Genomic DNA, 24,056 nt, shown 5'->3' with positions numbered 1-24,056 from the left:
CATTTCAGAAAATCTACCTTCTCGAAATCGTCCGTATCTCTTGAACCGTTTGTTGCGAGATTTAACTTTCATATTAAAGCTAAGATTCTAGGCTTTCCAACGAACCCAGAAACGACTTTCTATTCATTATACTTTTTCCGTAATCGCGCTCGACGCACTCAGAAAAAGTGCTGCGATTTGTGATTTGGCTCAAATTTCTTCACTTGTCAAAATAGCAGCGTCTTGCTTTCCTTTGCTGAAACTCGTTTGCAACCTGACAATCATTCATAGAGGATTGCTAAAGTGATCCTGAACTAATTTAAAGTAGCTATCACTCACCTTGAACCCCCTATAGGGAATTAAAAATAATTTAGCATATTTTTCCCTTCTTTGCATACCACCTTTAAAGTACTCTGCCTGTGTTTAAAATCATCCCTGTTTCTCTAAGCTTGCTAGGGGGGAACTGAATTCGTATTGTACTGTGATTGTAATCCTGAAGCCTGTGTGTGTTACTTCCATCTCCTTACATTGCATAGGGGGGGAGTGAATTGTCAGAGAAAAAGTGATCATATTATCTTTTGCTGAAATCATATCAAGTTTATTTCTATACTGCCTTTTATTCATCTTTGCATCTCCTGAAACCATAAAGCATTCCCAGCTACCTTGTTCTTTCCGTACCAACTCCTAAGTAATAAAATAAGTGTGCTAGTATAACATTATCCATTGTTGATCGACATTATACTCATAAGTGTGATATCAAATATTAATTTATTATAAAGTGTGATATATATATATATATATATATAGTGTTTAAATTTTCCAATACATCTTTTAAATTGCAAACAAACCTACTTCTTGGTTCAGTGAGGTCAGGGGGATTCAAAGAGAGGGGCGTTATATAAGGGTTTATCATCCAGAGTATAACTTGTCATAAAAATATATAAATAAGGGCTTCCCTTGGGCGTCCCAGACGAGGCACTAACTTAGTGGTATTGCTGAATTGAAGTCACTTAACAGAGTGGGGGCTCGTAGCCGGGGATTCTGGATTAGATCTATCACTTGTGCAGATTAATACAGTGTGCTAACCGACAGGATATATACATTCTGTGGGATCACCACGCCGTGTTACACTGTACAAATACCCCTCAAAGGAACGCTCTAAGGAAACGGTCTGTTTTGCAAAAGAAAATACAAACATCTGTAAGTCAGGAAGGAAATCAAGTTCCAGAATGACGACCTTGGTAGATATCAAAATAGCCAGAGAACACCTCTTACATAAGCTATTTGTGAGAGGTGAGTGGGCTCATCAGGACCAGACGGTCTGGTTGCAGGCAATCACACCCCAGATCACTGAAACAGGGTCAGATATATTGAGAGATCAGGATCCCTTACATGTGGCCCTGAGTGAACTATATATGGCCCCTGAGGCTAAGGATGAGCACAACAGGATTGCCAAGGTAGCAGCATATTTATATTTACATATGGGAGCCATACAGGGCAAATGTGCTGAAGGCCAAGATCTGGCAAATAGGTAACTGATGGCATTAGAGAAGGCCCAATCTGACCTGGTCTCTTCTGAGCAGAGGAGCCAGGAGTCAGAAAATGATAGTAGGCAGTATATTATTAAAATAAAGGAGGAAATGGATATCCTGCAACAGGAAAAGTCTGACCAGGATAACAGATTTCTGGCCTTGCAGAAGGAGTACCAAGAAGGTTTGGACGCCCTACTGCAGAGCCATAAAAAGCTGGAGCAACAACTGGACTTCAATAGGGCATTCGCAGAGCAGGTAGTCACCCTGCAAAGCCACCTAGATAGGGAGAAGACAGAGAGCAATAAACTGATTTTGAAAGACCTGGATACCCAGGCAGAGTTTGAACAAGAACGCCAGAAAGCTGGTGCCTTTCCAAGGCAGAGGGACGACCTGGCGGCACAGATGCAGGCTCTTTGTCAGGAAAGGGACATCTTAGGCCAGGAAGTCTGCCAATTAAAAGAAAAAATTGAAGGCAATCACCTGGCCCTCCAGGGGCTGGGCGACCTCCAAAAAGAGCATCAGAACCTGTTAGAGCACACCAGGAGGGTGGAAGATGCTCTGGCAAGAAAGGAGCAGGCCAGTAGGGATGGGACTCAGGAGGTAACCCTCCAGCAGCAAAGACTGGCCCAGTATTCCAGGACCAACCAGGAAGCACAGAGAGAAAATGAGGCTCTCTGTCAGCACAATGATAGGCTCCAGCAACAGGTAGCCATGCAGGAGAGACTGATAGACTCTAGTAAGGCCTTAACTGAGGAACTGAAAGCGCAGGCTCTTGCATTGCAACAGAGAGCAGGGGCTGACAGAGATGAAGTTCGCTGTGAAAGGGAAACACCTGAGCATAACTTCAGGAGCCCTAGTAACAGAGGCCTTCATCTCTCCCAGTCCTTGGACTCTGCCACCCCCATGTCCCCTGGCGCACATGAGCACAGGGCCACAGGGAGGGCAGATTACTATCCAGCCAAAAGTATGGGGTTCATAGGCCAGTACCTCCCAGGAATGGATGGGCGGGCATCCGGATATGGGCACCTAAGCACAGTGCAATTTAGTGGGGAACCCCAGGAGAGTAGGCCTACTAAGGGCATCCTGAAAACCTCCGCCCAGTTAGGTCAGTGGGGGGGGGGGGGGTACCCATCAAATCCTGGCAGCAAGGAGGGATCTGAAGACACCTCTGAGCGGCCTAGGACACAGGAGACCAGGTCCCCACATTCTGCCAGCCATTCCCAGGCTCGCCGAATCCGGGAAAACCTGGAAGATCAGACGGGCACCTCTGGGAGCAGTGCCTCTGAGTCAGAGGATGAGTGGACCAGGGTTACCCGAACCAAAAAGGCCAATAAGGAAAAAAGGGCCTTGCTTAAGGACCCCTTAAAGCAGATCAAGGCAATAAGGAGTGTCATCACCCCTTATCACAAGAACTCCAAGAATTCTGTTTGGGAACACTTGGAGCTCTTTGAGCAAATGATGGAGACTTTCCATTTGAAGGACAGCAGTAGCTGCATTCAGTACGTCAAATGGACATTCTGCCCAGAATACTCCAGTTTCTTTGCGGGGCTGGAGGACCAAAATCATTCAAGGTGGCAGAGGTAAAGGTTGCCCCGTTTTAGATTTGGAGATGGGGGGGCCTAAAAACCTGCCTGCACCGAACAATTCACAGCCCAGAAGGCCCTCGGGCCAGTCACAGACCGGGAGTCAAGGAGGTAATCCCACAAATGGGGTCCCTCGCTCCCCTGACTATGTAAGTCCCCGCTACAAGGGAAACAGACCAATCCTGGGTTATGTGTGGACTCCTCCGGCCCAAGGGGGGGATCCAAACAAGCACCCAACCCAGGGAACTTCCCTCCACACTTCCCCCAGGAGGGCAGAAATTCACCAAATCCTGGGCAGAACTTGTTCCCCAGGTATCCACCCAACTTCCAGCCCCAAAATCATCCATCCTTCTTTCCCCACTTTCCTGAGCCCAGACAACCTAATCCAGGAGAGGGGAGGCCAAGGGTGGAAGGGTACCCACATCTTCCCAACCAGGGGTACTACCAGAGAAAAGATAGCTACCCTTCCCGGTGATCAGCCCAGGGGAGAAAACAGGACCCAGTATCAGCCTGAGCGGGTTTCCCAGTTATAGCGCCAGGTTCAGAACATGGCACAGGATTTGGGCCGCATGCTGAGGGCTCAACAGAACCCTCAGATGGCCATGCCAGCACAGAATGCCCCAAACTCAGGACCTAGTGCTCCAGAACAATGACGGGGGCAGCACGCCGATAACCCACCGGTTCCCAGGGAGGAGGCACAAGGGGAAGGGGGGTGTAAAGCCTTGGAGGAAGCTTCCTTCCCAACTTGTAAACAGCCCCTGAAAACCAGGAACCGGAAAGCAAAATCTCCTACCCCTGGAAGTCTGCCACCCAAGGAGCAGAGAGGAGGTAGGAGAAACAAAGTACCCAAACAGACCCACTTTGAGGAGGAGGTACAGATCTTCCAATTTGATGGAGAGGGATCCCAAGAGGATCCTGGGGAAAAGATCTTCTCTTTCAAGATGGGGAACTCCTCCCAAGGAAAAATGGGTCCCAAGGGATTCCAATCCATACTGGGTAGATGTGGGGATTGAGCTGTCGCTGCCCATCATCCTATCCCAGAACCAACAATACCGAAAACCCCTGGCTCAAACCCCTCCTGGTGACTGCCTCCAAAAAGGGGGGGGCGGCCCAGAACCGGAACCAGGGGAACCCAAAACCGCATCAATAGACTGGGTAGATGTGAGGATTGAGCTGTCGCCGCCCATCATTCTATCCCAGAACCAACAGCATCAAAATCCCCGGGTTCAAACCCATTCTGGTGACTGCCTCCAAAAACGGGGGGCGGGGCGCCCCACAACCAGAACCAGGGGAACTCGAATATCCTCTTTCAAGTTGCCAACTTTTTCTTGCAGATTCCCATGACTCTCCACAGAATTCTGCCCAAATCTCTTCTCTCGCAATGTCCAAAACCAGAAAATTAGCCCATCAGTTGTCCAAAAATGTGCATTTTCTGTGCCCCCATGAGGAGAAGGAGGGAAGATACTATGCCCCGGTACAAGTACAGGGGCAGGGTACAATTTTGGCACTGGTGGACACTGGATCCCAAGCTACTCTTCTGTCCAAAAGGGCCTTGGAGGAACTAAATGCAGGAAGGGGGGAGAATTACCGTATTCCTCTCACCTCTTTTCCTGGACAATTCCAGAACTTTGACGGGAAGGAAATTCCCATCGAGGGGACTGCAGATTTGGACATCAAAATTGGGCGACACAAGGTGAAACACCCGGTCATAGTAGTGACTCCAGAGGGCACCCCTTGTTTACTAGGGAATGACCTCCTGAGAAGGTTGTCACCCCTAATAGATTGTGTAAACAAGGTCCTCTGGACCCAGACTAGCCGACCAATAAAATTAAAACAGAGTGTCAACTATGTTAGTTTAAATGGCACCTGCCACATGGTTGAACAAAAATCTGACCAAGTAGAATTTCACTTCCAGAATAACCAAATTCCAGATGTGACAGTCATAGCAGTAGGACAACAGACTGGTGATGGGGGGTCCTCTCTATTTCTGAAAATCAACCTTCCTTCCAGTTTAAGGTGGTATTCCACACTGGAAGGAAACACTCTGAAATTCTTTACTAATCCACAATCAGACATTCCCACTCCGATAGTCCAGAAAGATGTGAAATCAGCTCAGAGCCTAGCTGATATTCAGCAAATTGGAGAGCAGTTGTTCATCCCTGTTCAGTTAAATGATGGGAAGGACTCTGTTCTCGCCCGAGTGTGTGTGAAAAACGGTAAGAGCTTCATCAGCGAAGCCATGTTCCGCCAACTCCCAAAAGATCCAGCCATTCCCACATTCAAACTGATAGACAAATGGGAAATGGATCTGGAAACACCAAGTTCCAAACATCTCCTGCCAAGCAGGTGTATGCTCAAAATCTCCATTGGCAACAAGAGCATAGTCCATAATTGTTGGGTCGTGCGATACGTCACTGCCACCTTTTACTTAGGCAGTGACATTCTCAATCGCTTTGCCATTAGTTTGGACCTAATAAACTTCAAAGCTTGGTCCCGATTAGTGGATAATCCCATGGGCTTTGATGATCCAGAAAAAGCATTTAGGTGAGATCAATTGCTACCTTATGCAGTTGAAATTCAGATTAAGTCACCATCCCAGAAAGGACCCGACAATTCTCCCTGGAAGTGAAAGTTAAAAGAGGACGAAAATTGAAAAACCCTGATGCTTATATTCATCTAAATGCTTTCCTCCAACAGCAAGGGTTAGGGGTAAACCCAACACCATTAGTCAACATAGAACATGACACCATTCCAATAGAGGTGGATAACAGCGACTTAAAGAGTATTACTCTAGCCGCAGGCACCATTATTGGAATGGCGGTTGCTGACCGACATTTCTCCATTGATTTAGGAAATGAACTGTTCGGACCAATCCCCAAGGACTGTTTTGACAGTGACAGTGATGACAATACAATACCCAACAGGATCTTTACCCGGCATGGGGGGAACTTCCTGGTGTACACTTCTGGCCCTTATGGTAAGGAAGATGTGACTTGTGAATTCAGAGGGGATGAGGTGATTTTCCAGGTCCATGAGGGCTGCCTTTCCCACCTGAAGCCTCTGGTCCAAATCAGCACTCTGACCAGGGACTTCTCCACCCAGCTGGAGGAAGCCGCTGAGATAGCAAAACGAGAAGTCTTTCCAGGCTTCAGGCAGATGGTGGAAGAGAGAGTCAACCTATCTGATGCCTGCGTGACTCTAGAACAGAAGCAAAAGTTGAAACAAGTTTTCTTGGATTTCCAAGATCTCTTTGCGGTAGACTCATATGACTGTGGTCGCACCAACATCCACACAACAACAATTCCCACGAACCCTGGCATGACTCCAGTGTTTGTGAAGCAATATCGCTTGCCTCTCGCATCAATGGAGTCCCTTACTGAAATAATTAAGAACCTTGAGTCCCGGGGAATAATCCATCCAGTACACAGCACCTTCAATAATCCGGTGCTGGGAATATTGAAGCCAAACAGCCAGTGGAGACTCTGTGCCGACCTTAGGGAGCTCAACAAATGGGTCCATACTTCCCGATGGCCTCTGCCCTACATTGACCAAGGGCTGGCCCAGATTCAGGGGTCACAGGTATTCACTACAATAGACCTGACCAATGGATACTGGACCGTGCCTGTCAGTAGGGAGGACCAATACAAACTGGCTTTTACCTTTGGGGGCCAGCAGTACACATGGACCCGGACTCCCTTCGGATACCGCAACTCCGGCAATGAGTTCAACATTTTCCTACATAAGGCCATGCCCCACCTGGGTGCGAGGGGTAACCTGGCTTATGTAGATGATGTCCTCATCAAAAGTTCATCTGTGGAAGAACACATAGCAGAGATCCGTTATGTTCTGACACAGTTGACGGCCGCCGGAGCAAAACTTTCCTTTCAGAAAGCACAGTGGTGTAGAACCCGTGTTAATTTTGTGGGGCATGAGATTACTCCTCAGGGTCTCTGTCCCCAAGAAAAGAAAGTGGAAGCACTTCAGAAACTGAAGGATCCCACAACTCTGCGGGAACTAAGGAGCCTCCTTGGACTGACTAATTACAGCAGAAAGTTCATTGAGGGCTACGCAGAGATCACCAGACCCCTGATTCATCTTTTGAAGGGGGGGTCAAGTGGGAATGCGGTCCAGAAAAATCCGAGGCAGTAAGACAACTCAAAGGAAGCCTCTCACAAGTGCCTTGCCTAGCTTACCCTGTCAGAAACAAGGAGTTCTTCCTGGAGACAGGGTTCTCTAATACATGCTTGACGGCAGTATTATACCAAAAGCATGACAAGGTCAATAAAGCAATCTCCTATGCGAGCAAAACTTTATCCTCCGTGGAGGAAAAATTTAACAATTGCGAAAAGGCACTCCTGGCAACGGTGTGGGCATTGAAGAATTACCGCCCGTTCATCCAGGGGGAACACATCATAGTGGAGACTGCACACCAGCCTCTGCAATATCTCCAAAGTGACAGAATCCGGGCCGGAAATGTGAGTAATTCCCGAATTACTTCCTGGATTCTGTCAATGCAAGGCTTTCCTGTGGAGGCCAGATACGGCCAAAACAAGAAGAGTCCCCTTGCGCAAGCTCTGGCTGACTTGCATGATTGTGCCAGAGAAAACTGTCTCGAGGACGAAAGTCTAAAAACCAAGGACAACATGGAGGCATACCTCAATTCCCCACACAAAGTCTTTGAAGAAGACAAGTGTGAGGGAATGCCCACTGTCTATGTGGATGGATGCTCTTACCATGTTGAAAACAACGGGGATAAAGAACTGGTGGCCGGCGTAGGGAATGCGTGGGTGAATGAGTCTCCAGATCCCTCCGCTGGGTACAAAATCGGTCCCCGAAGTAGTCAAGTAGCAGAGTTGATGGCTGTGCATCAAGCCATCCTCACTGCTGTCCAACATCAACTCCACAAACTGGTCATAATCACAGATTCGGATTATGTACGGAACGGGTTTGTGGAGCACCTGTTCAATTGGAAAACCAGAGGCAACAAACCCTTGAAACATGGGAAGTTGATCCAAAACATTGATGATCTGGTCAAATCGAATGGGATGACCATCTACTGGAAAAAGATTAAGGGTCATTCCAAAGTAGAGGGACCAGACAAAACTGGAAATGACTTAGCTGATTAGCTGGCCAAAACCAGGGCCATCCAACGGGATCTAATAGAGATTGAGTCCCTGTTGGCGAAATCCAGGTCACGGCTATCACTAAGTCCCAGACAAATGCTCACAATGATCTTTCAACTGCACAATGGAGTAAGGAGACCCCTGATGCTGATTTAATTACAGCTCAGAAGGGGGATCCAATAATTGGTAAGTTTTACCAACACATTGAGGACCCTGAGAACTTTCCCCTGACGGATACTGATTACATTGGGAAAGAGGACCTTACAGTGTTGATGAAATGTCCAAAGATGTTCCGAATCCAAGACGGTTTGTTGGTAAGGAAATCCCAAGCTGGCCATGATCATTGGGTGGTCCCTACCTCATTCCGAAGCCTGATGTTAAGTCACGCTGTAAGAGGATTCAATTCAACACTACAGCTAAGTCAACGCCTAGTCTATAATACTGAATGAAAACCCTTATTGATATATCTTTAGGTCCAGTTCATGCGTTCTGGATGACTACCCCTATATAACACCCCTCTCTTGGAATCCCCCTGACCCCACTGAGCCAAGAAGTAGTTCTGTTTTGCAAGTTTGATAATTTAAAATAGATATATCACACTTTATAATAAATTAATACTTGAATATCACCCTTAATCTGATATGTTAAAGATTAACAATGGAGAATCTGGCACTAGCACACTTCTTTATAATCACTAATGAGTTGACATGAAATGGATAAGATAGCACACTGGTAAATAGGAACAAAAGTATAATGTGGCAGAGGATGCTTTATGTAAGCTCAGGTGGATGCAATATTCAATGAATGCAGTACAGAAAATACTCAATATGATTTCAACCAAACAATGTAATCACTTTTCTCTGGCTATTCACTCCCCCCCTCTTTATGCAATGCAAGGAAATGGGAGGAAAGCACACAGTTCTCAGAAATGCAATCAATGTAATCAGTTCAATCCAGCAAGCTTAGACAACAGAAAACAGATAGGAGTTTTGAAATCACAGGCAAATGCTTTGATATGTGCTAGCAATGGATGAGAAATATGCTGGAAATGTTTTTAATTCCCTTTCAGAGGTTCAGGGTAAGTGGTATCTAGTTAATATTAGTCCAGGCTCACACTAGCAATGATGCAGGGATAGTTAGCAGGTTAAACGAATTTCTGGCAAATGGAAAGCAAGCAGCAGCAGTTTTTACATGTGAAGAAATTGCAAATCGCGGTAAAATTCGCGGATGCGTGTTCCGCGATTGCGGTAAAACTATAAGGGGTAGGAATGCGGTTCTTGGTTCGTAGGAAAGCCACGATTCTAAGCTATCAAATAAAAGTTATTGCAAGTCTCTAGCCCAAACGGTCGCGGAGATATGAGCGATTTAATAAAGGTCGTTTTTGGGTTTGCAAATTTCAAAAGCTCAAAATGACAAGTGCAGCTTGCAACTAGCAAATCACAGGTGACAGCTTTACAAGTGACAGGTGACAGTTAGGAGACAGTTCTACTTAGATTAAAATAGGATTGAATTATATTATTTTAACTAAGAGATTGGTTCTGCACAGTTTTCTAGGTACTCACACTATATTCTTGAGTGAAATGGGCCTCGTCACAGATCTGGTCAGGGTTTTAAACTGGACTCTGGTCTGGTCTGGTCTGGCCTCTGCACTTCACAGTGATCTGGGTCAGCTCTCTCTGCTGGTCTGGGTCTCTCTGGGTACAGCACTGCTTTCTCTCTGGTTCTCTTAGTTCTGGATAGATTGAAGTCTCTAGTTTGGCTTTCGTGAGGTTGATGGAGGTAAGTATGGATTTTTCCGGCAGAGCGTCCCGCTGCAGATGGATTTGGAAAGTCTCTATCTGTCCTGTCTGTCTGCTTTTATGTGTTTAGAATGTGGGTGTGTTCTAGCATCACTGACCCTACCTCTCTCTCAGCTTCTAATTGGTCAAACTTCCATTTATCATTTGATTGGGGAATGAACTGTGAGTCAGAGTGATGTCATTTTACAGCCTGCAGAAAGTCCACTCCTCCTGTCAACTTACACACAAATCTAGATTTGAAACAAATACATATTTGCAGAGGTACATATTGTTTTAAAATCATATGCACCCATCATGCATTACAGGAGGTATCCCCTGTTCAAACTCTGCTCTTCCTGGGAGCTTGCATTCAGAAACGGCACATATTTCACTTTTTAACTGATTTTGCAATTTCTGACATTGACCCAACTTTACATACATGTGTGCAGGGAGTATGGACATTAACTGAAGAAGTTTCAGATTTTTAACATGCATACATTTAGAGTAATATCCACTTTTCTGCTAAAACCCCCCTGAACATGCCACCGGGTCGAAAAACCTCTTAAAATGTGGGCAGAAAAATCACAAGAATTATGGTATCATTTATAAAATTTTCACATGTCCGCTCTATGAGTTATTCATCTTTTTAAAGTTATGTTCTGGCTCCAAAGGGGTGTGGTTTCCCAGGTCACATGGTATAGAAACCAGTCTTTCCAGTTTCTGCCAAGCCAGCTTGCTCTCACAGGCAGTGCCCCTCCCAGCTCTTGCCAAGAGGAAGCTACATTTTACGACTGCGGTAATAAAAACCTTTGCCTGAGTGAAGAGGGCTTTGTTCACTCTCTTGCAGAGCACAGATAATTCAATTATCAGATAGATGGCATATCCTTCGTGTGGGCAGCAAAAGGAAGGTTGGCCTGGGAACACAGTGGTGACTCAAATTTCCCTCCTGATGGGGGTAGTTGCCAGGCAGAATTCAGTTCCTTAAGCCGGGTTTCAGATAAAATGTCACTTTTTGTTCCCCAGTTTCTGCATTCAAATAAAACTAAACATTTTTACATATGCAGCTAGAAGGCTGATTCTAAGTTTAAAACTATGACATTTAAACAGTTACAAAGGCATGTGACACCAAACATAGCTCACTCATTTAATCTAAACATTTTCGATTTTAGTGTCTTTAAATCCAGTGCAACTTAAACTGCTGACTCCATAGCAGTCAGTCTTGTTATAAACCTTGTCTTATGATCTTCATTTCCCAGATTTTGTAGGCACACAAAACTCCATTCTGCCAAATGTCTGCTGGTGTTCAGTAAATATTTTGCACATATTGCAATGTTTGAAAATAGGCATTTTGACTTGCCTTCAGAGAAACACAGGGTGGTTTTAAACTGCCGGCTTTTGGATAGTGGTGAGTACTGGTACTGCACCCATTTTTGGGATTTAAGAAAATGAATTCCCAACAGTTATGGGTTTGCTTTTGGCAATCAGCATTGCCACTCCCAATGGTTTCAGACTACTGTGCGGGTAGTCCAATGGTGGTTTTAAAGTGCTTTGAAGCTAACCGGCGCTACTGTTTTTCCTTTGGCAACCCATTTCCCTCATGGCAACCCAGCCTTTCATTCTCGCACTGGTGGGTGGCAAGTGAGGCAACCATTTTAGTGTGCGCACAAACTGCGCAGCTTTCCTGGATTTCAGCGCACATGTGGGTTTTCCGCCATCTTGAATTTTCTAAGCCCACAGCACCAAATGTTGCAGCATGATAGCTTAAACGTGGGTCAGGACACCCAACAAGCCCCCCCCACGCGACTGCACTTTGAATTTGAGTCGATGGGGAGTCGCGTGCCCATGGGTTTTGACCCACGCACCGGTCTGTCCGCATAATCTTCTTCCTCTTCTGTAGATGGCACAGTTCAGCATCTTCTTCTCCATCCGGTACTGATCGATCGGTTCTCCTCGCCAGTCCTGATGGGAGTATTGGGCGGTCCACTGGGCCCATTGGATCTTCGTTCCCGGTCTCCGTATCATCCTCCTTGGCCCGTCTTCAGGTTTTCTTTCTCCTAGGACGACAAAGGAAAAGCGGCAATATCTACTCATAGAGGATTTTTTTTTTTTTTTTTTCCCACCACTGTTGAGATAGTGGGGCAGCATATGCATTTTATCATAACGAAACATTACATTCTTATTTTAATAAAAACAGTATAACTAAGAGACAGTTTCATGCAAATCACAATATTTTAGAGACTAGATGTGGTATGTTTTATGGTTGGAACTGAATTAGTCTGAGACAGTACCCGCTAGGATTCCAGAGGATTCCTCCAGTTGTTGCAGAGTGTGCCTGGGATGGCAACATTTCAACTGGTTTATGTGGACCCACTTGTCTTCCCCCTCTGCCGAACCGCCTTTGGGGATGCGGATCTTGTAGGCCACAGGGGAGATCTTATCGACGATCTCAAAGGGTCCTTTCCATGTAGGCAAAAATTTGCGCTGCTTGGCCTGGTTCCTTTGGAAGTTGTATAGATAGACCCGGTCCCCCACCTGATATTCCTTCCTGGAAGTTTTCAGGTCATAGTGGGTCTTCATGCTATCAGCTGATCTTTCTAGATTCCGCTGAGCATAAGCAAAAGCATGTTGGAGGTGTTTCCTTAAATTCTCTACATACTCATGAGTAGTGGAGGCATTTATCAGTGTCTGCTCTTGGGTCCTGTAGAGCAAATGCTGAGGAAGCACCATCTTGCGCCCAGTCATCAACTCAAATGGTGACATTTTGGTTGCAGATGAAGGGGTAGATCTGATAGCCATTAGGACCAGAGGTAATCGGATATCCCAACTTGGCCCAGAATCTGCCACAAACTTCTTTAATATGCTCACAATTGTCCGGTTATATCTCTCTACTGCCCCAGAAGAAGCTGGTCTATAAGCAATATGCAGCTTTCTCTTGACCCCCAGTATCTCCCACATCTTTGTCATTACTTCACTGGTGAAGTGGCTACCTCTGTCTGACTCAATCCTTTGAGGTAGACCAAAACGGGAAAAGATGTGGTTAATCATCAAGGCAGCTGCAGTTTCTGCCTTGCAATTTGGGGCTGGGAGACATTCCACCCACTTGGTAAACAAGCATGTCACAGTCAACATGTACTTATTCCCCCTAGCCGAGCGAATCACAGGGCCTACAAAGTCGATTTGTAAATCTGACCATGGCAGTGTCATTCCCCTCTTTTGTAAAGGCGCCCGGTGTGTGAGGGATGTCGGCTGAAATTGTGCACACACAAGACAACCCTTCAAATATTGGTTGAGGTCCTGGCCCATGTGTGGCCAGTATGCAACCTCTCTTAAGATTTCCAGTGTTGTGTGAAACCCCCTATGACCGGCGGTGGCCGCATCATGGGCGTGACTTAACATCAGGCTTCGGAATGAGGTAGGAACCACCCACTGATCGTGGCCAGCTTTGGATTTCCTTACCAACAAACCGTCTTGGATCCGGAACATTTTTGGACATTTCATCAACACTCTTAGGTCCTCTTTCCCAATGTAATCGGTATCCGTCAGGGGAAAGTTCTCAGGGTCCTCAAGGTGCTGGTAAAATTTACCAATAATTGGATCCCCCTTCTGAGCGGTAATCAAATCAGCATCAGGGGTCCCCTTACTCCATTGTGCAATTGAAAGGTCGTTGTGAGCATTTGTCTGGGACCTAGTGATGGCAGTGACCTGGATTTCCCCCAACAGGGACTCAATCTCAATTAGATCCCCTTGGATGGCTCCGGTTTTGGCCAGCTGATCAGCTAAGTCATTTCCAGTTTTGTCTGGTCCCTCTACTTTGGAATGACCCTTGATCTTTTTCCAATAGATGGTCATCCCATTCGATGTGACCAGATCATCAATGTTTTGGATCAACTTCCCATGTTTCAAGGGTTTGTTGTTAGCACATAACATGCCTCTGGTTTTCCAATTAACCAGGTGCTCCACGAACCCGTTCCGTACATAATCCGAATCTGTGATTATGACCAGTTCGTGGAGTTGATGCTGGACAGCAGTGAGGATGGCCTGATGCACAGCCATCAATTCTGCCACCTGACTACTTCGGGGACCAATTTTGTATCCAGCGGAGGGTTCTGGGGACTCATTCACCCATGCATTCCCTACGCCAGCCACCAGTTCTTTCTCCCCGTCGTTGTCAACATGGTAAGAGCATCCATCCACATAGACAGTGGGCATTCCCTCACACTTGTCTTCTTCAAAGACTTTGTGTGGGGAATTAAGGTATGCCTCCATGTTGTCCTTTATTTTTAGACTTTCGTCCTCGAGACAGTTTTCTCTGGCACAATCATGCAAGTCAGCCAGACCTTGCGCGAGGGGACTCTTCTTGTTTTGGCCATATCTGACCTCCACAGGAAAGCCTTGCATTGACAGAATCCAGGAAGTAATTCGGGAATTACTCACATTTCCGGCCCGGATTCTGTCACTTTGGAGATATTGCAGAGGCTGGTGTGGAGTCTCCACTATGATGTGTTCCCCCTGGATAAACGGGCGGTAATTCTTCAATGCCCACACCGTTGCCAGGAGTGCCTTCTCACAATCGTTGAATTTTTCCTCCACAGAGGATAAAGTTTTGCTCGCATAGGAGATTATTTTATTGACCTTGTCATGCTTTTGGTATAATACTGCCGTCAAGCACGTATTAGAGAACCCCGTCTCCAGGAAGAACTCCTTGTTTCTGACAGGGTAAGCTAGGCAAGGCGCTTGTGAGAGGCTTCTTTTGAGTTGTTTTACCGCCTCGGCTTGTTCTGGACCCCATTCCCACTTGACCCCCCCCTTCAGGAGATGAATCAGGGGTCTGGTGATCTCTGCGTAGCCCTCAATGAACTTTCTGCTGTAATTAGTCAGTCCAAGGAGGCTCCTTAGTTCCCGCAGAGTTGTGGGGTCTTTCAGTTTCTGAAGTGCTTCCACTTTCTTTTCCTGGGGACAGAGACCCTGAGGAGTAATCTCATGCCCCAAGAAATTAACACGGGTTCTACACCACTGTGCTTTCTGAAAGGAAAGTTTTGCTCCGGCGGCCCTCCACTGCGTCAGAACATAACGGATCTCCGCTATGTGTTCCTCCACAGATGAACTTTTGATGAGGTCATCATCTACATAAGCCAGGTTACCCCTCGCACCCAGGTCGGGCATGGCCTTGTGTAGAAAAATGTTGAATTCATTGCCGGAGTTGAGGTATCCGAAGGGAGTCTGGGTCCATGTGTACTGCTGGCCCCCAAAGGTAAAAGCCAGTTTGTATTGGTCCTCCCTACTGACAGGCACGGTCCAGTACCCATTGGTCAGGTCTATTGCAGTGAATACCTGTGACCCCTGGATCTGGGCCAGCCCTTGGTCAATGTAGGGCAGAGGCCATCGGGAAGTATGGACCCGTTTGTTGAGATCCCTGAGGTCGGCACAGAGTCTCCACTGGCCGTTTGGCTTCAATATTCCCAGCACCGGATTATTGAAGGTGCTGTGGACTGGACGGATTATTCCCCGGGACTCAAGGTTCTTAATTATTTCAGTAAGGGACTCCATTGATGCGAGAGGCAAGCGATATTGCTTCACAAACACAGGAGTCATGCCAGGGTCCGTGGGGATTGTTGTTGTGTGGATGTCAGTACGACCACAGTCATATGAGTCTACCGCAAAGAGATCTTGGAAATCCAAGAAAACTTGTTTCAACTTTTGCTTTTGTTCCAGAGTCACACAGGCATCAGCTAGGTTGACTCTCTCTTCCACCATCTGCCTGAAGCCTGGAAAGACTTCTGGTTTGGCTATTTCAGCGGCCTCCTCCAGCTGGGTGGAGAAGTCCCTGGTTAGAGTGCTGATTTGGACCGGAGGCTTCAGGTGGGAAAGGCAGCCCTCATGGACCTGGAAAATCACCTCATCCCTCCTGAAGTCACAAGTCACATCTTCCTTACCATAGGGGCAGGAAGTGTACACCAGGAAGTTCCCCCCATGCCGGGTAAAGATCCTGTCTGGTGTTGTATGGTCCTCACTGTCACTGTCAAAACAGTCCTTGGGGATTGGTCCTAACAGTTCATTTACAAGATCAATGGAGAAATGTCGGTCATCAACCGCCATTCCAATAATGGTGCCTGCGGCTAGAGTAATACTCTTTAAGTCGCTGTTATCCACCTCTATTAGAATGGTGTCATGTTCTATGTTGACTAATGGAGTTGGGTTTACCCCCAACCCTTGCTGTTGGAGAGAAGCATTTAGATGTATGTAAGCATCAGGATTTTTCAACTCTTGTCCCCTTTTAACTTTCACTTCCAGGGAGAATTGTCGAGTCCTTTCTGGGATGGTGACTTCCTCTTTTACCTGAATTTCAACTGCATAAGGTAGCAATTGAGCTGACCTAAATGCTTTTTCTGGATCATCAAAGCCCATGGGATTATCCGCTAATCGGGACCAAGCTTTGAAGTTTATTAGGTCCAAACTAATGGCAAAGCGATTGAGAATGTCACTGCCTAAGTAAAAGGCGGCAGGGACGTCTCGCACGACCCAACAATTGTGGACTATGCTCTTGTTGCCAATGGAGATTTTGAGCATACACCTGCTTGGCAGGAGATGTTTGGAATTAGGTGCTTCCAGGTCCATTTCCCATTTGTCTATCAGTTTGAAGGTGGGAATGGCTGGATCTTTTGGAAGTTGGCGAAACATGGCTTCGCTGATGAAGCTCTTACCGTTGTTCACACACACTCGAGCGAGAACAGAGTCCTTCCCATCATTTAACTGAACAGGGATGAACAACTGCTCTCCAATTTGCTGAATATCAGCCAGGCTTTGAGCTGATTTCACATCTTTCTGGACTATCGGAGTGGGAGTTTCAGATTGTGGATTGGTATAGAATTTCAAAGTGTTTCCTTCCAGCGTGGAATACCACTTTAAACTGGAAGGAAGGTTGATTTTCAGAAATAGAGAGGACCCCCCATCACTAGTCTGTTGTCCTACGGCTATTACTGTCACGTCTGGAATTTGGCTATTCTGGAAGTGAAATTCTACTTGGTCAGATTTTTGTTCAACCATGTGGCAGGTGCCGTTTAAACTAACATGGTTGACACTCTGTTTTAATTTTATTGGTCGGCTAGTCTGGGTCCAGAGGACCTTGTTTACACAATCTATTAGGGGTGACAACCTTCTCAGGAGGTCATTCCCTAGTAAACAAGGGGTGCCCTCCGGGGTCACAACTATGACCGGGTGTTTCAACTTATGTCGCCCAATTTTAATGTCCAAATCTGCAGTCCCCTCAACGGGAATTTCCTTCCCGTCAAAGTTCTGGAGTTGTCCAGGAAGAGAGGTGAGAGGAATTTGGTAATTCTCTCCCCTTCCTGCATTCAGTTCGTCAAAGGCCCTTCTGGACAGAAGGGTAGCTTGAGATCCAGTGTCCACCAGTGCCGAGATTGTACCCTGCCCCTGTACATGTACCGGGGCATAATATCTTCCCTCCTTCTCCTCAAGGGGGCACAGATAATGTACATTTTTGGACAACTGGTGGGCTAACTTTCTGGTTTTGGACATCGATAGCGAAGAGATTTGGGCAGAATTCTGTGGAGAGCCTTGGGAATCTGAAAGAAAAATTTGGCAACTGGAGATCAGAGCCATTGTGGGTTCCCCTGGTTCCAGTTCTGGGCCGCCCCCCCCTTTTTGGAGGCAGTCCCCAGTATGGGTTTGAACCCGGGGATTTTCTTGCTGTTGGTTCTGGGATGAGATGGTGGGCGGCGGTAGCTCAGTCTCCACATCTCCCCAGTCTTGATTTGCATTCCTAGGGACCCATTTTTCTTTGGGAGGAGTTCCCCCCTCTCTGAAGGAGAAGATCCTTTTCTCAGGATCCTCTGAGGATCCCTCTCCCTCAAATTGGAAGATCTGTACCTCCTCCTCAAACTGAGTCTGTTTGGGTCTTTTGTTTCTCCTACCCCCCCTCTGCTCCTTAGGAGGCAGACTTTCAGGGGCAAGAGATTTCGTTTCCGGTTCCTGGGTTTCCAGGGGCTGTTTACAAGTGAGGAAGGAAGCTTCCTCCAAGGCTTTACACCCCCCTTCCCTTTGTGCCTCCTCCCTGGGAACCGGTGTGTTATCGGGGTGCTGCCCCCGTCATTGTTCTGGAGCACCAGGTCCAGAGTTGGGTGCGTTCTGCGCCGGCACGCCCATCTGAGGGTTCTGCTGAGCCCTCAGTATGTGACCCAGGTCCCGCGCCATGTTTTGAACCTGGCGCTCTAACTGGGAAACCCGCTCAGGCTGATACGGGGCCCTGTTTTCTCCCCTGGGCTGATCCCGGGAAGGGTAGCTGTCCCTCCTCTGGTAATACCCCGGGTTGGGAAGATTTGGGTACCCCTCCACCCTTGGCCTCCCCTCTCCCGGATTCAGTGATCTGGGCTCAGGGAATTGGGGAAAGAAGGATGGATGGTTTTGGGGCTGAAAGTCGGGTGGATATCTGGGGAAAAAGTTCTGCCCAGGGTTTGGTAAATTTCTGCCCTCCTGTGGGAAGTTTGGAGGGAAGTTCCCTGGGTTAAGTGCTTGTCTGGATCCCCCCCCTTGGGCTGGAGGAGTCCACACATAACCCAGGATGGGTCGATTTCCCTTGTAACGTGGACTTACATAATCAGGAGAGCGAGGGACCCCATTTGTGGGGCTGCCTCCCTGGCTCCCTGTCTGTGACTGGCCCGAGGACCTTCTGGGCCTAGCATTAATAGGTGCAGGTAGGTTTTTAGGCCCCCCCATCTCCAAATCCAAAACGGGGGTGACCTTTACCTCTGCCACCTTGGCAGCAGCAGGGGTGCTGTTGGCTTTGGGGTTTTTCTGGGCATTGCTTTTATTTTCTATGGGCTTCTGCACCTCATAGATCCGGGTAGCCTGTTCAATGACCCAGTCTAAAGATCTTTTCTCATGAAAATCCCTCACAAGCTGGGTCATGATATATTTGGGCAAGGCATGGAAAAATGTATTAACGAATTCTCGACTGTCTGTGCGCACCCTTCTTGTGGTCTGTGCAAAAGCACGCTTTAACTCCTGCACAAATTCTTGTGGGGCCTGATCCTCCCCACATTGCAAATTGTAGGCTGCCTTGCGAGCCTCTTGAGGATTTCTGTGAACAGAAAAATGTTTCAGGATGGCCGCCTTATATGTGGACCATCTTAAATGATTTTGGTCCTCCAGCCCCGCAAAGAAACTGGAGTATTCCGGGGAGAAGGTCCACTTTACATATTGAATACAGCTTTGGCTGTCCTTCATATGGAAAGTCTCCATCATTTGCTCAAACAACTCTAAGTGCTCCCAAACAGAATACTTAGCGTTCTTATGGTAAGGCGTGATGACGCTCCTGATCGCCTTAATCTGCTTTAAAGGGTCCTTAAGCAAGGCCCTTTTTGTCTTATTGGCCTTTTTGGTTCGGGTAACCCTTGTCCATTCTTCCTCGGACTCAGAGGCACTGCTCCCAGAGGTTCCCGTCTGTTCTTCCAGGTTTTCCCGGATTCTGCGAACCTGGGAATGGCTGGCAGAATGTGGGGACCTGGTCTCCTGTGTCCTGCGCAGTTCAGAGGGGTCTTCAGATTCCTCCTTGCTGCCAGGATTTGATGGGTACCCCCTCCACTGACCTAACTGGGCAGAGGTTTTCAGGATGCCCTTAATGGGCCTACTCTCCTGGGGTTCCCCATTGAACTGTACTGTACTTGGGTGCCCATACCCGGATGCCCACCCCTCCATTCCTGAGTGGTTCTGGCCTATGAGCCCCATACTCTTAGCTGGATAGTAATCTGCCATCCCTGTGGCCCTGTGCTCATGTGCGCCAGGGAACATGGGGGTGGCAGAGTCCAGGGACTGAGAGGTATGAGGGCCTCTGGTACTAGGGCTCCTGAGGTTATGCTCCGGAGTTTCCCTTTCCCAGCGAACCTCATCTCTATCCGCCCCTGCTCCCTGTTGCAATGCAAGAGCCTGCATTTGTGCCTTCAGTTCTTCAGTTAAGGCCTTACTGGACTCTATCAGTCTCTCCTGCATCGCTACCTGTTGTTGGAGCCTATCATTGTGTTCACAGAGGGCCTCGTTTTCCCTCTGTGCTTCCTGGTTGGTCCTGGAGAACTGGGCCAGTCTTTGCTGCAGGAGGGTTACCTCCTGAGCTGTGTCCCTATTGGCCTGCTCCTTTCTTGCTAGAGCATCCTCCACCCTCCTGGTGTGCTCTAACAAGTTCTGGTGTTCTTTTTGGAGATCACCCAGTCCCTGGTGGGCCAGGTGATTTTCTTCCATTTTTCTTTTTAAATGGCAGACTTCCTGGCCTAAGGCGTCTCTTTCCTGACTAAGAGCCTGCATTTGTGCCGCCAGGTCGTCCCTTTGCCGTTGAAGGGCACCAGCTTTTTGGCGCTCCTCATCAAACTCTGCCTGGGTATCCAGGTCTTTCAAGATCAGCTTGTTGCTCTCTACCTTCACTCTATCTAGATGACTTTGCAGGGTGGCTACCTGCTCCGTGCATGCCCTGTTAAAGTCTAATTGTTGCTCCAGCTTTTTCTGGCTCTGCAGTAAGGAGTCCAAACTATCTTGGTGCTCCTTCTGCAGGGCCAGAAATCTGGTATCCTGTTCTGACTTTTCCTTTTGCAGCACATCCATATCCTCCTTCATTTTAGTGATGTACAGTCTGCTGTCAATTTCTGACTCCTGGCTCCTCTGCAGCCTCTGCTCAGAAGAGACCAGGTCAGATTGGACCTTCTGTAATGCCAGCATTTGCCTACTCGCCAGATCTTGGCCTTCAGCACATTTGTCCTGCACGGCTCCCATATGTAAATATAAATACGCCGCTACCCTGGCAATCTTATTGTGTTCATCTTTGGCTTTAGGAGCCATATATAGTTCACTCAGGGCCACATGTAAGGGACCCTGATCTCTATATATATCTGACCCTGTTTCAGTGACCTGTTGTGTGATGGCCTGCAACCACGCATCCTGGCCCTGTTCGGTCCATTCACCTCTCACAAATAGCTTATGCAAGAGGTGCTCTCTGGCTATTTTCATGTCTACTAAGGTCGTCATTCTAGAGATTGGTCTCTGTCCTGACTTACAGAAGTTTGTATTTTATTTTTGCAGAACAGAACTTTTCTTGGAGTGTCCCTTTTGAGGAGTGCTTTACAGCGTAATGCAGCGTGGTGATCTGACTGGATGTATGTATCCCGTCAGTTAGCACACTGTATTAAGCTGCACAAGTGGTATTCTAACCCAACATCCCGGACGAGCCCCCAATTTGTAAGAGGATTCAATTCAACACTACAGCTAAGTCAACGCCTAGTCTATAATACTGAATGAAAACCCTTATTGATATATCTTTAGGTCCAGTTCATGCGTTCTGGATGACTACCCCTATATAACACCCCTCTCTTGGAATCCCCCTGACCCCACTGAGCCAAGAAGTAGTTCTGTTTTGCAAGTTTAAAAGGTTTATTTGATAATTTAAAATAGATATATCACACTTTATAATAAATTAATACTTGAATATCACCCTTAATCTGATATGTTAAAGATTAACAATGGAGAATCTGGCACTAGCACACTTCTTTATAATCACTAATGAGTTGACATGAAATGGATAAGATAGCACACTGGTAAATAGGAACAAAAGTATAATGTGGTAGAGGATGCTTTATGTAAGCTCAGGTGGATGCAATATTCAATGAATGCAGTACAGAAAATACTCAATATGATTTCAACCAAACAATGTAATCACTTTTCTCTGGCTATTCACTCCCCCCCTCTTTATGCAATGCAAGGAAATGGGAGGAAAGCACACAGTTCTCAGAAATGCAATCAATGTAATCAGTTCAATCCAGCAAGCTTAGACAACAGAAAACAGATAGGAGTTTTGAAATCACAGGCAAATGCTTTGATATGTGCTAGCAATGGATGAGAAATATGCTGGAAATGTTTTTAATTCCCTTTCAGAGGTTCAGGGTAAGTGGTATCTAGTTAATATTAGTCCAGGCTCACACTAGCAATGATGCAGGGATAGTTAGCAGGTTAAACGAATTTCTGGCAAATGGAAAGCAAGCAGCAGCAGTTTTTACATGTGAAGAAATTGCAAATCGCGGTAAAATTCGCGGATGCGTGTTCCGCGATTGCGGTAAAACTATAAGGGGTAGGAATGCGGTTCTTGGTTCGTAGGAAAGCCACGATTCTAAGCTATCAAATAAAAAACGGTCGCGGAGATATGAGCGATTTAATAAAGGTCGTTTTTGGGTTTGCAAATTTCAAAAGCTCAAAATGACAAGTGCAGCTTGCAACTAGCAAATCACAGGTGACAGCTTTACAAGTGACAGGTGACAGTTAGGAGACAGTTCTACTTAGATTAAAATAGGATTGAATTATATTATTTTAACTAAGAGATTGGTTCTGCACAGTTTTCTAGGTACTCACACTATATTCTTGAGTGAAATGGGCCTCGTCACAGATCTGGTCAGGGTTTTAAACTGGACTCTGGTCTGGTCTGGTCTGGCCTCTGCACTTCACAGTGATCTGGGTCAGCTCTCTCTGCTGGTCTGGGTCTCTCTGGGTACAGCACTGCTTTCTCTCTGGTTCTCTTAGTTCTGGATAGATTGAAGTCTCTAGTTTGGCTTTCTGGAGGTTGATGGAGGTAAGTATGGATTTTTCCGGCAGAGCGTCCCGCTGCAGATGGATTTGGAAAGTCTCTATCTGTCCTGTCTGTCTGCTTTTATGTGTTTAGAATGTGGGTGTGTTCTAGCATCACTGACCCTACCTCTCTCTCAGCTTCTAATTGGTCAAACTTCCATTTATCATTTGATTGGGGAATGAACTGTGAGTCAGAGTGATGTCATTTTACAGCCTGCAGAAAGTCCACTCCTCCTGTCAACTTACACACAAATCTAGATTTGAAACAAATACATATTTGCAGAGGTACATATTGTTTTAAAATCATATGCACCCATCATGCATTACAGGAGGTATCCCCTGTTCAAACTCTGCTCTTCCTGGGAGCTTGCATTCAGAAACGGCACATATTTCACTTTTTAACTGATTTTGCAATTTCTGACATTGACCCAACTTTACATACATGTGTGCAGGGAGTATGGACATTAACTGAAGAAGTTTCAGATTTTTAACATGCATACATTTAGAGTAATATCCACTTTTCCGCTAAAACCCCCCTGAACATGCCACCGGGTCGAAAAACCTCTTAAAATGTGGGCAGAAAAATCACAAGAATTATGGTATCATTTATAAAATTTTCACATGTCCGCTCTATGAGTTATTCATCTTTTTAAAGTTATGTTCTGGCTCCAAAGGGGTGTGGTTTCCCAGGTCACATGGTATAGAAACCAGTCTTTCCAGTTTCTGCCAAGCCAGCTTGCTCTCACAGGCAGTGCCCCTCCCAGCTCTTGCCAAGAGGAAGCTACATTTTACGACTGCGGTAATAAAAACCTTTGCCTGAGTGAAGAGGGCTTTGTTCACTCTCTTGCAGAGCACAGATAATTCAATTATCAGATACATGGCATATCCTTCGTGTGGGCAGCAAAAGGAAGGTTGGCCTGGGAACACAGTGGTGACTCAAATTTCCCTCCTGATGGGGGTAGTTGCCAGGCAGAATTCAGTTCCTTAAGCCGGGTTTCAGATAAAATGTCACTTTTTGTTCCCCAGTTTCTGCATTCAAATAAAACTAAACATTTTTACATATGCAGCTAGAAGGCTGATTCTAAGTTTAAAACTATGACATTTAAACAGTTACAAAGGCATGTGACACCAAACATAGCTCACTCATTTAATCTAAACATTTTCGATTTTAGTGTCTTTAAATCCAGTGCAACTTAAACTGCTGACTCCATAGCAGTCAGTCTTGTTATAAACCTTGTCTTATGATCTTCATTTCCCAGATTTTGTAGGCACACAAAACTCCATTCTGCCAAATGTCTGCTGGTGTTCAGTAAATATTTTGCACATATTGCAATGTTTGAAAATAGGCATTTTGACTTGCCTTCAGAGAAACACAGGGTGGTTTTAAACTGCCGGCTTTTGGATAGTGGTGAGTACTGGTACTGCACCCATTTTTGGGATTTAAGA

The sequence above is a fragment of the Ambystoma mexicanum genome, chromosome 6p, assembly GCF_040938575.1.
Source record: "Ambystoma mexicanum isolate Mex_15411 chromosome 6p, UKY_AmexF1_1, whole genome shotgun sequence".
NCBI lineage: Eukaryota > Metazoa > Chordata > Amphibia > Caudata > Ambystomatidae > Ambystoma > Ambystoma mexicanum.
Note: the sequence above shows the minus strand (reverse complement) of the source record.